At 42.3% G+C, this 12,349-nt stretch overlaps 1 protein-coding gene across 1 annotated transcript in view; it reads left to right on the top strand.

Annotated features, from left to right (window-relative positions):
- Window positions 1–12,349, top strand: part of ULK4 (unc-51 like kinase 4) — a 198,324-nt gene that overhangs the window by 133,061 nt on the left and 52,914 nt on the right. The window lies entirely within an intron of this gene.

The following is a 12,349-nucleotide window of genomic DNA, read 5'->3' as shown; positions in this document are numbered from 1 at the left end:
CGGCATGTGTGCGTATACAGACAGATACAATGCATTATGTAGGATGGTAATCATATTTATAGCAAACAAGATTAAAAATAGTTGAAGAAATTCAGATGGAGAATCCGTTATAAATTTCTAGGACTCTTTCCCATTCATGTTTGTGAAAGTTTTGGTGTTTACACATTCTGAGATTTGTTTGCTCTTATTGTTAAACTTATCTTTGGTCTTAATTTCCTTGTCTTATATTTTCTTTCTAAATGTCTTCCTGTATTAAATATAAGATTTAGTGTGCGCATACACACACACCCACACACACAGAAAACCTTTAACTGGACAAAGAGAAGGATGCTACAGTGGTAAGGGATTTCTTGTGCTGAGTATCAGAGCACAGGCCAATGCAATCAGAAGGGCAGCACGCACACAGGGAGAAATAAACAGCAGCAACAATAACGCAGTAGTATTGAGATGCGACACAGCTTTCTCGTTGCCTGACCAGCCACATGGATAAAAATAATAATGTAGATCAGGAGTTGACAGACTAGGGCCTGTGGACCAACTCTGGCCCGCTGCCTGCTTTTGTAAATAAAGTTTTACTGAACACAGCTACAGGACAATTTGTTTACACATTGTCTGTGGCTGCTTTTGCACCTCAGTGGTGGAGTTAAGTTACAGCAGAATCCTTAAAGCCCACAAGCCTCGTTATTTACTGTCTGGCTTTTTATATAAAACATTGGCTGACTCCTCTATAGAAGATACAAAAGCTTGAATAAGATATATCTACTAGAAACGTATCTACCTCTAATAGAAATATAAAAGTTGATCTAATAGAATTTTATCCACCTTTGTACCTTGAAAATGAGACTGCACCTTCTGTTCCGTTCTCTGGCAACATTTTAAAAAAGTTAGCCATGCGTTGGTTATGTTAAAAGAATGTCAATAAATTCCAACGCATAGGGATTCTCTAACTGTAATACAGTTAAGCTGGAAGGAAAGTTACAAACAATGAAAGATGCACTGTAGCAGATACTCCCAGTGACTAGGATCCAAGACTAACACGTTGTGACAGTCAGCCTGGGTCCCATCAGGAGGCAGAGACCACACAGCATTGTAAACAGGAGACTTTTAATACAGAGAATGAGGAAGCTGTGCCAGGAGAGTGACTGTGCGATGTTAAAGGCACTCTCCAGGAAACCGTCAGCTCAGGGAGAGGACCCACTGAAGGACAAACTGGACAGGGGCCCCTCCCCAAGGTGCAGGCCAGTCCTCACTGCAGAAGGCCCGCTGCAGCCCCAGGCTGGGGAGGCATTTGCTGGGGTGCTCAGGCCAGAGCGGGCCATGCCCCTGGACAAGCAGGAAGTTACCCTTCAGGCTGCAGCTGAATCCCAGCCAGGGGGCAGGTTCTCAGAAGGAAGCAGGTGCCGCTGCTAGTGGGGAGCTTGGAGTGCCCAGTGTTTGCACACAGAGGACCACAGACCCTGTGCAAGAGACAGGCAAGGGGGGTGCATGTGGGAAGCCTAGCGTGCACTGTACCCATTGGGGAGGGTGACTAGGCTGACCACTGGCCAGAACAGTGAAGGTTTGGTAATCCCCACCAGATGCCATCATATCCACACTTCTGACCCGCAGGGCAGAGCCCCTCCCTGCAGTGTATTATCCGAGGGTTTCCAACTTCCTGGCACTGTGCTCATATTATTAGTAACTGGACCATATTGGGCTCTCATGTATTGGCCGATGTCTGCCTGACATGTGTGAGCTGGGCATGGATCTGGACATATATCCCTGGAGTCCTGAGGTTTGAGAATGGCTGCAACACGACCTTTTCTATACGTCTCCTCTGGAAAAGATTAACACGGTTACAGCTGCGTATGAAGTGGGGGAAAGCTCTGGCTATTGAGGACCCAGCCTGGAGCACACAGGCCAAGGATGAATTTCCAGCGGTTGTTAAAAATGTAACAGGTTACCCGGGGCACAGCTGGAATTCCATTCCCAGAGGGAAAAATAAACAGGCTTTTCGTTTTCATCTGACTCAGATAATTTTGGAAGCATTTTGCCTGAAGGCAGGTGAATGAACTTGTTAGCTTTTGAGATTCTTTCCAGAAACGAAAGTAAACATACTTATCCTTAGGAGATGAAACCTGTCAACCCATAATTTATGACCTGAATTTATATTATACACCAGAAGGATCACAGTGAAATGTAGGTATGACACAGTGATACCTTAGTCCGTTCTGAGCGTGAACTGCTTTAAGAGTTGGAAAATTCCAAACTCTCTTCCCAGAAAAGTGCCTAGAATCACTTCTATGCAAATTATGCACACAACTCACTATTTCAGGGGATCTTTGAACCCTCAGTTGGGAACTGTGGTATAAGGCATGGTGAACGAAGGACTTAACAAGTTGACCGTGTCTCCTGACCAAAAGAGAGAACAAGGCAATTGTTTGACCTAAATATTTTATTTCTTAAGAGGAGAAAATGGGAAGCCAGGCTCTATATCCTAGATGCCTTTTATAACAGTTCCTGCAAGGAATTATGCCACAGCCTCCTGCTCCCTCAATTAAATAGGTTACTTACAAATTTGTGAGGCTTTAAAAAACGTTTTCTTTTTTGAAAAAATCATGGTTCACGTTTTATAAAGTGTATATATATTTATATTCTCCCACCATCATGGAATTAAACTTTAAATCAATAAAAGATATTTGGAAAATCCCAAAATATTTGGAACAAAGTAACACAGTACTAAGCAATCATGGATCAAATAAAAATAATTAAATTAGAAAGCATTCCTGAACTGAATAAAAATGCAAACACTACCTGTCGGAATTGGTTGGATGCTGTGGAACAGTCCTTGGGAGAGGGACATTTTTAGCCTCAGTCACTCCTGTGCTCGGAAAGAGGAAAGGTCTCCGTAAGATCAGCTTCTACCTTAAGGGACTAGAAATAGGAGAGCAAGCTACTGTGACGCTGCTATAATCATTAGTGAGGTGTCAGTCAAAGAGACTTTTGAAGGTCATGAATATGAACGTGATCTTGATGGTGGTACACTCAAGTATGTGCAGTTTATGGCATGTCAGTTATGTTTCAAGACAATCTATACAGTAAGTCATGCTGGTGTTGCTCTATTATTTCCCTTTCTTCCTGAGTCAGCTCCCCCGGTAGTCATTGTGTTTGGTGGTTTTGTGTCTTCGGTCAGACTTCCTTCCTATCCAGGTGTACAGTCACCTCGTTTCTCTCCCGAGTCCCCCAATGCAGACACATATCTGAGGCCCAGATTTCCATCGCACAGGGACACTGGGTTTCATCAAACCCAGGCCTGAGCCTGCAGGGGATTTGGCCCAGGTTCTGTGGCTGTTTTCAACAGTAGAGGAGCTCATGTGTGAGCTGGAGCCCGGGGCTGGAACGGCTGGTCAGCCTGCTCTTGTGCCCAGGAATCCCAGCCCCCGCTCTGTGCCTGGCTTTTGTCCTTGCCCGTGTGTGTGTGTGTGTGTGTGTGTGTGTGTGTGTGTGTGTAGGTTACATTGAAGATCCATTTCCTGGTTGCTGCTGCTGACTGCTTTTGAACTTCAAGCTTTTGTGTGGTCCACAGAGTTATTAATCTGTAACTTTAAAAGTTTATTTTGGTTATTATGGAGGTGGTGGTGCAAATTTTGAAGTCTCACCCATTATCTTGACTGGAGTCACATGTGTGTTTAGTTCCTGGCCCTCTCCCTGGCACTTTTCAAGTGCTCAATAAATAATTGTGGGATGCATGAATAAGGCACCAAAACCCAGGACATTGTAAATCTAGTATATACAAAACTAAATTGTAATGGGGGCTGATTTATGTCATGCTCCAAATATGTTTATATAAAGTGCACAAAGGAGGCGAGGGTGGAGTGATTTATACCAAGGGCTTAATGGTATTTCTCAACAATTTTTTACTTAAAAATAGATGGCTTCCTGTGTTGTCTCCTCCCACTTTTTAAAAAATTATTGTTATAATGAACATGAATTTCATAATATGCAATGAAGTTATTTTCATCTTGAAAAAAGTACACAAATAAACAGTGAATGACCCTGACTCTTCCCGAGTTGAGGACTGTCCGAATGCGCCTGTCACCCTCCGAGGGGGGGACGAAGGGACTTCCTGCTCTGCCCAGAGTGCGGTGTGCCAGGCTCGCTGCCAGCGCTTTTCCTTCCAAAGGTCGGTCCCCAACGCTCTCGCCCTCAGATGGAGAGAAGTCTCTGGAACATCATTTTAGCTTCACATGCCTTCTACACCTCATCATTGTTTTGTGAGCAATCGAATCTTTTTTCCTAAATTTGGATTCAAAATCCCAGAGTCCAATCGGATAGGTGACTCCAAGCTTCCCAGGTGATTCATCCCTCCCACTCTCTCTGCCCGGCGGCACTGTGGTAGATGTTCATGGGTGTCCACCATCTCTGCACCCTGAGTTTCTCACTGGAGCTGCTATCAACGGGATCCACTCAGGAAGCCTGCCAGGCAAGGCCCGCGTACTGTTCTGTTGGGTGGTGACTCAGATCTGGGCGGCCTGCCCGTGGCAGGGAATTGGCTCTGCTGTGCTGTCATGAGCTGTTACCTGGTCCTGCCACACAGGCAGGTAGATGTGACTCAGCAGAACATAAAGCTTGATGGTGAGCTTTAAAATGTTGCTCTTCTGCTTTCAGACTCAGCCCCGTGTCTTGGCACCTGTGCCACATCCATGAAATATAAGAATAGCAGTTTCTTGTAGAAAAAAGCAGGTGTGGGTTTCTTGGACCTATATTACTTATGACAATTGCCAATCTTAATTAATTCTCGAGGCCTTGCCTGAGGGAGCTGGCCCGTGCCCCCCTCTGCAGAGGACACGCCACCAGCAGCAGCCCCGAATCTGATCTCTAATTACAGTCAGAGAGCGTGGCTGCCCGGCCCCCTTCCCATGCCGGCATCCGGGGTAGACGGCCCCTGACATGTCCTTACCCAAGACCCCATGCTGCCAGTTGGCACAATGCGTGAGGCACCTTTTCACCCACTTCCTTCGAAGGCTTCACCGGGAGTTAAAATGACTGTTTCCTGTCGACAAGTCAGTGGTTGGATTAGAACATCTGTGCCAGCTCCTTCAAGCTCCATTATTTTAAAATTCACTCAAGAGATTATGAAAAATCAGTTTGAAATGGGACAGTGTTTTTAAAGTGGATCAACCAGAAATATTCTTAAGGAATATTGGTTGCATGCAGGTCTGTCTGCCCACTGTTAAAGCATCAGTTGGGCAGAAGAGTAATTGTACTCCTCTTCAGTACGCAGTTACAACTTATTCTCAGATCCAGTTTTGTGGAGCAGTCTTTGACTCTCCTGGAGTCATGCCTCCGTGATCTGTAACAACAGATTAAGCAGCACAGCCTTGATGTGAACCCATTGGCATGTGTCTGAGACATCGGTGCCTCGTCATTTTGGACTGGAAGCATGTGTGTGTTTCTTCTCCTAGATATTTTTATTTTCACTTGGGTTGGATTCCCCAGGGTCGTTAGTAGCTACGTTTCCATGGTTTCTGTCTGTCTGTGGATTAAGCCGTCTTCAGGAGCAATAGGGGGACGTCACTCCAGACTCGCATGTGGGATTCATTTCCTGGGATCATTCTACCATCAGGGACATGGCTGTTGGGTCGAAGGCTTTCAAACACAGCAAAGAGGGCTTTCAAACCATGCATTTTACAGAGAACGAAATTTAAGTGTAAATTGTTTGGTGAAGCTAATCCTATCTTTTATTTTTTCATCAGTGTGAATTGAGGGGTAAATTTTTAACTTTTTGTATAATTAGGGTTTAGCTTATAATTAAAGATATACTTTACGCAAAAATAGGGCACCCACATTTCATGTAAATGACACCTCAAAGCTGTTTAGAATGTGGAGACTGCGATAATTATAAAATTCATCATGCAGAAACACTGCAAATACAGAAAAGTCAGTGTTTAACCCAGTGATCATTTTCTCTTAATTTATCACTGGAGAAAAATAAATGGAATATTTAAGAACTGAAATCCATTTTCCCGTAGATTATTGTTTGAAAATTAATTCAAACTAAAACACTTCGACTGTTAATCCTGAACAAATATAAAATGAAATATGAAACAATAATAAAATAAAGGAATATATTTTTATGCTTTCATGAATATATATTCACATACCTAATATCAAAAGGTAAAAATGAAGAATTAGTCAGCTATCCTGATATGTTGGCAGAATAGCTCCTTTCTGAGTTTTTAAGAAATGTATTTTATTGTTAACAGTAACCTGATTTTTAAAAAATATATTTTATTAATTTTCTACAGAGAGGAAGGGAGAGGGGGAAAGGGACAGAGAGTTAGAAACATCAATGAGAGAGAAAGATCGATCAGCTGCCTTCTGCACACCCCTACTGGGGATGTGCCCTCAACCAAGGTACATGCCCTTGACCGGAATCGAACCTGGGACCCTTCAGTCCGCAGACTGATGCTCTATCCACTGAGCCAAGCCAGTCAGGGCATAACCTGATTTTTTAATATTTTTGCATGATTTATAGTACTTTACATTTTTTCCCCTCCAAATGTTTTGCATTTGACATAGAGATTTGATGTGCTAGTGTCTTATTAAAATCATAATTATAAACACACATTAAAAGTAATACCTTCAACAATAGAGATGTTTTTTAGTTTAAAAAAAGTAACTCGCCGAAACCAGCTTGGTTCAGTGAATAGAGCGTCGGCCTGTGGACTGAAGGGTTCCAGGTTCGATTCCGGTCAAGGGCATGTGCCTGGGTTGCGGGCACATCCCCAGTAGGGGGTGTGCTGGAGGCAGCTGGTCGATGTTTCTCTCTCATCGATGTTTCTAACTCTCTATCCCTCTCCCTTCCTCTCTGTAAAAAATCAATAAAATATATTTTTTTTAAAAAGTAGCTCAAACTCTTCAGAAGGGTTAAAAAATAAAAAGTAAACATCTTTCTCCTCATCTAGACCCACAGGGGGGAAAGTGTGCTGTTATAATTATATGTATATATGTGCATATCTACATATATGTGTATAAATAAATGTGTATACATGCCCCCTTTTTACATATAAATCTCTAACTTGGTTCCCTCTTCTCAATGTGTTTGAGCAAAAGTTTCATATCAGCACATATAAACCTAACTATTTTTTATGACCGTGGCACTGTACGAATGAATATCTCATAATGAAATTGGTTAGCTCCCCTAATTAATGGACATTTATTGTGTGTGGTGGTAGTTTTTCTGACACCAGGTATCTTTGTTAGATATAGTTATGCTTGTTTATAATTACATAATCATAGAATAAATTCCTGGAAACCGAATTGTTATGGTGGGATGCTTGCTTTTCTGTGTCAGTCTCGCTGGACTGAGGGAGGCCCAGATAACTGGTAAAACATTATTTCGGGGTGTTCCTGTGAGGGCGTTTCTGAAAGAGATTAGGTCTAATCAGACTAAGTATAGAAAATCTGTCCTGGCCAATGGGGGTATCATCCAACCCACCGAGGGCCTGAATAGAGCAAGACGGCTGAGCTAGGCGGGTTTGCTCTCTGCTTGACTCGGGCCATCTACCGGCCTCTGGAGCCCCTGGTTCTTGGGTCTTTAGGCTCAGACTAGGTCTTCAGACATGGGCTCCCCTGGATCTGGGCTTGGGCAGGAACTGCGCCACCAGCTTTCCTGGGCTCCGGTGTGCAAGTGGTGGACTGTGGGACTTCTCAGCCTCCAAAATGGTGTGAGCCAGTCCCCGCTAGTAAATCTCTTTGCATAGATCTCCGCTGGCTCATTTCTCTGCAGAAGCCCATGTGATATGCTGGAGAGAAGGGTTGTCCATGTTAGGTTTGGGTCTGTGTTTCTGAAGTGCCCTCCCCAAAGGCTGAGTGAGTACCAGCGTCCTCGCCGGAAGAGAAGCTGGTTCCCCGTGCTGCCTACAGCTTCATGGCGTTGGAGCATCTTTGCTGCTGATACATGAAACCTTGTCTGTCTCCGATGTTTTGTGTTCATTTTATTGTGAGTGAAGTTTAGCATCTTTTGTGGATTAATTAGCCATTTGTGTGTCTTTTTCTGTAATTGGTTTAGTGTAATCTGCCTATTTTTTCCTACTTAGTTTACCCTTTCTGTTGATTTTTAAGAGCTCTTTGTATATTAAGAAGTGTATTCTGTCATGAGAAAGACAATTTTTTCCCATTTTCTCTCTCTTTTTTATTGGTGCTTCAGCTATAAAAGTAGTTTTCATTTAGTAGTCAAATTTAGTGTTTTCCTTCATGACTTTTAAGTTCATGTCATGTTTAAAAGGTCTTCTCATTTTCTCATTCTAGGATTGCGTATATTCACCCATCTTTTCTTTTTCTTCTGTTACTTTTCAGGTGTGTGTGGTTTTGTTTTGACATATAGATATTTGTTTTATTCAGGATTATTTTGTTGTAAGGAGTAAGGTTGATATCTGTGTGCCGGTATATTTGTAAAAGATTTCAAGCATCAAGTACTATTGAGATTTTATTACACTGGTTCTGTTTATCCTTTGCCATGTAATTATTTGATAAGTGGGAGCAGCACCTACCTATTTATAAAAATACCATTTCTTTGAATACAGTGGGTTTTATTTATTCTTGGCACCATATCTTTAAATAATTGGGAGTTTGGGTCCTAGGAGATAATAGCAAAGAATACGCTATGGAATATCATCTCTTTACTTAACTTGATGTCATCCTAATGAAACCAGGCAAAGGGGGATGGAATGATAGGATTTCTGTCTCACCGCAGACCTGGGGTGAGTAGTGGTCTCCAGGGAGGCGAGCTATTCTGGTGGGTTTCCTAAGGCTTACACAGAGAGCCTTGTTTTCCCAGTATGTCACCCTCCAGAGAAAGCTGCATTTTTAAGACTCTTTCCATGTGGAAAGGCACATTTTCTCAATTGGTTCATCAGAGAGAAAAAGTCAGACTTAAGACATGCCTTCTCCATTTAAAGCTGAGGTCTTGCCCTGTGAATGTCAGCCTATGAACCTGGAGGTCACCGGTTTGATTCTGGTCAGTGCACATGCCTGGGTTGCAGGCTTGATCCTCAGTGTGGGATGTGCAGGAGGCAGCCGATCAATAATCCTGTCTCCCTCTCCCTTCCTCTCTCTGAAATCAACTTTAAAAAAAAACAAAACAAACCCATATTTAAAAAGCTGAGATGTTGATAGCTAACAGATTACTTGCCGTGCCTATACCTGCATTATTTTCTCTCTCCTTCAAGGTCATACTGATTGCATTTTATTTTGTCAGGGCTGCTCTTTAATATCTCAGCCTCGCAAAAATCTATGCCAGGTTTTTAAATTATGGAGAAGCTGTTAAAGGCAGCGGAGCCCTTCCCGTCTTCCCAGCCATTGTCTTTGGTGTAATGAGTCTTGCATTTCACTCCTGGCGGCAGGGGTCAGGGTTAGCAACTCCTGATAGCACGGAGCTGTGCCTTTACAGGTCACAGCGACAAAGAGAGAGATGCTTGCGTCTTGAACACGTGAACACAAAGCGGTGTCATCGATTATTGGTCTGACATTACATGAGAGGCTGCTTGGCTAGACACTGTGATGTTCCCATGACTCGGTGGGGTCATCTCTGAACACCTGTCCGTTTAATGGTGTTTGAGTTGGCTTCATTGGTTAAGTGGGTAAGTCTCCATTTGTACGCACAGGAGAGGGAAAGGTCGGACACCTCACAGGGCTGCTGGGAGAAGTAAGAGCACTGCGTGGAGAACTCAGTGCTGTAAGTCCCCCACCGGGTGTGTGCTGTGGTCTCTGTGCTGCGTTGTTTGTGTTGGTGGTTAGTGCTGTGTTACTCAGTAGTTTATCTGTATTGCTCAGTAGTACTACAGTGTGCGGTGAGAAACCCATTATTGGCTACAGTTTCACAACACAACCCCCAGTTGTCTCTAGAAGTGGCGTGTGTGTAAGATGAGCAGCGACTTCCCTTGGAAAAAGCCCCGTGATTTCGTATAACCGCAGAAAGCATGCCTGCGCACCGTCATTTTTGGAGCAGAGAAAGCGTGTGCATAGTTAATGGTGTGGATGTTTACCCGTATCTGTGACACAGCGACGTTAGCAGTTTCGATAACGATGTTTGGCTTTTTCTGTTTCGTTTAATGCTTGCAACGTTGTCCTGTCTATGGCTCCCCGAGGCCCTTCCCATTCAGTATGTCCTGTAATCGTATTACTGATCTAATAAACATCTATCTCACTGTACTAAGCTCACTTTGTGAGCAGCCTCATTAATGTGTGAAATATGTACCCGGGGGTGTTCCCGGCAGTTTCATCGGGGCTCGGCAATTAGTCGCCCTGATATTAGGCTCTATTGGAGTGGGAGGGAACTGCCGTGTCAGCTCCCTGGTGAGTGTCCCTCACGGGGCACGAAGGTGTACGAGGCCGAGCTCTAGGTAAAGGTGGTTTTGGGGCCACAGCATCCTACAGAGTAAAACCGGAGACAAGCAGTCTCCTTTTAATTTTAATTTTAATTCTGCATCAGTTTCTTTGAATAAATGAACCGTTAATTTGTAAAGCTAAGACAGCCTTATGGGATGTATTCTATCTAAATGTCTAGATAATAAAGCCATAACTATGGTTAGCCAATTTTAGACAGACTTTTCTTCTTTCTAGCTGTAAAAATTGCCTAGTTTGATAAGTGGTTTTAAAAGTTTAATAGCCTTGCAATTTCAGATATCCATTCTTTTAATGGAAATACCCATCTTTAGGAATAAATGTATTATCTCTTATTCTTTTTCCTTTGGGGTACATTCTCTACCTCAAACCAATTTCATTCAGAGAGGAGCTCCTCAGAAGGAGTTATTTTAGCATAGAGAGGGCTTCGTGTATTTTTTCAATAGCCAGGATCCAGTAAACAGTAATTTTAAGAACTCTAAGCTATATAGCTCTATAATACATTTTTGAATCTTGGAACCAGAGAGTAACATTTCCACGTGTCCTTTGTTCATTATTTGACAGTCATGAGACATCCTGGCGGTCTGTTACTGGAGCTGTTATGGGCAGATTGGCCCTTCACGCATCTCCATGGTCACTGGTTGTAGCAGATGTTGCATTTGATGTATGTCAGTGCATGAGGGTCACTGCAAAGAGTGCCCAGGAAATGCCCCCCCTTTAAAAATTTTAGGAGTAAAGAAGGCAGATTTATTTCATATATTTGAATTACAAAAGGTGCCATAAGCACATTATAAGAATTCAAAAAATTTACAGGTGATTAAGGTACAACTAAAGTGTCCCCTCCCTTTACCATGGCACTACCCCAGGGTAACCATGGGTCTCTTACTAACAAGGTTTGCTTTGGTGATGATGGGTGCTTTTTCAAATTTAATATTTTTATTGATTTCAGAGAGGAAGAGAGAGAGGGAGAGAGATAGAAACATCAATGAGAATCATTGATTGGCTGCCTCCTGCACACTCCACACTGGGGATGTAACCTGAAACCTGGGCATGTGCCCTGACCAGGAATCGAACTGGTGACCTCCTGGTTCATAGGTCGACGCTCAACCACTGAGCCATGCCAGCCGGGCACCTTGGCTACTTTTGATATTTCCTTTCATTCTCTTCACTCTGATTACAATCACCTGCACTTGTATCACTGAGTTTCTTTTATTGTTCTGGCTTTCATTTCTAAAAATAGGACCATAGTGTAGGTATTTTGTAACTTATTTTTCTTTTTACTTATCTCACTTATCGACTATCTTTCTAAGTCGATACTTATGCATTGATCTTATTCTTTTAACAGCTGCATAGTATTTTATGGTATCTGCATACTTTTATTTATTCAATTCAATCATTTCCTGGTGGATGGCCATTCACGTTGTTTCCACTTGCTGGCTGTTATAAGCATGACACAATAGTATTGATTGGTTTTAGCTACTTCTGCTTTTCCTTTTGTTAGATAAGTTCCCACAAGTGAGATGGTTTGATTACAATGTGCTTCTAAATTTTAATAAACATTAATTGCCATAGAACTTCCCAAAAGATTTTTAACAGTTTATATTCAAATCAAAGGTATTTAAATGTACTTGTTTTTCTGTATCTTCACCATCACTGCATCTTCTGAGCCTAAAATTTTTGGGGGTCCATTTGACAAGTAAAGATGAGATAATTCACAGTTTTAATATGGATTTCTATGGCTACAGCATTAGGAAAGGGAAAAGGAAATATAAACACTCAAATGTGAAATATGTATAATACTCATGAAATATAGAGGGGATGCTTTTATAGAAAATTATACATGACCAAAATTGGTATCAGAACAGATAAAAATATCAAACTTCAGAAGTTAAAATTTAACCATCCAATGATGTAAGCCGCTCAACCACTTTAAGTAAGAATACAGGTCTAATTTGTTTTAACC

The sequence above is a fragment of the Pipistrellus hanaki genome, assembly GCF_964339955.1.
Source record: "Pipistrellus hanaki genome assembly, chromosome: 13".
NCBI classification, from domain to species: Eukaryota; Metazoa; Chordata; class Mammalia; order Chiroptera; family Vespertilionidae; genus Pipistrellus; species Pipistrellus hanaki.
This window is presented reverse-complemented; position numbering and strand designations above follow the sequence as displayed.